We start from the raw sequence: 264 nt of genomic DNA on the forward strand, positions 1-264 counted from the left end.
GGGGGGGGGGGGGGGGGGGGGGGGCGGGGGAGCGTGGGGAGACCATAAATCGCAGTGCCAGCCCCCTTTACTGTTTGCTCATTATTCTGGAGTGCTGAGACTGCTGGGGGGGAGGGAACCCTCCAGAAATTAAAAGGAGAGTTATTGGCCGAAATCACCGTGGCGAATTTCAATTACAACTCTGTGGCTGCTGATTTTCTATTAGAAAGAAAGTGGTTCTCAATTCCATCGCTAATTGTGTGCAAAAAAAAAAAAAGCAATTTG

Source organism: Myotis brandtii, unplaced genomic scaffold (genome assembly GCF_000412655.1).
Source record: "Myotis brandtii unplaced genomic scaffold, ASM41265v1 scaffold469, whole genome shotgun sequence".
Lineage (NCBI taxonomy): Eukaryota > Metazoa > Chordata > Mammalia > Chiroptera > Vespertilionidae > Myotis > Myotis brandtii.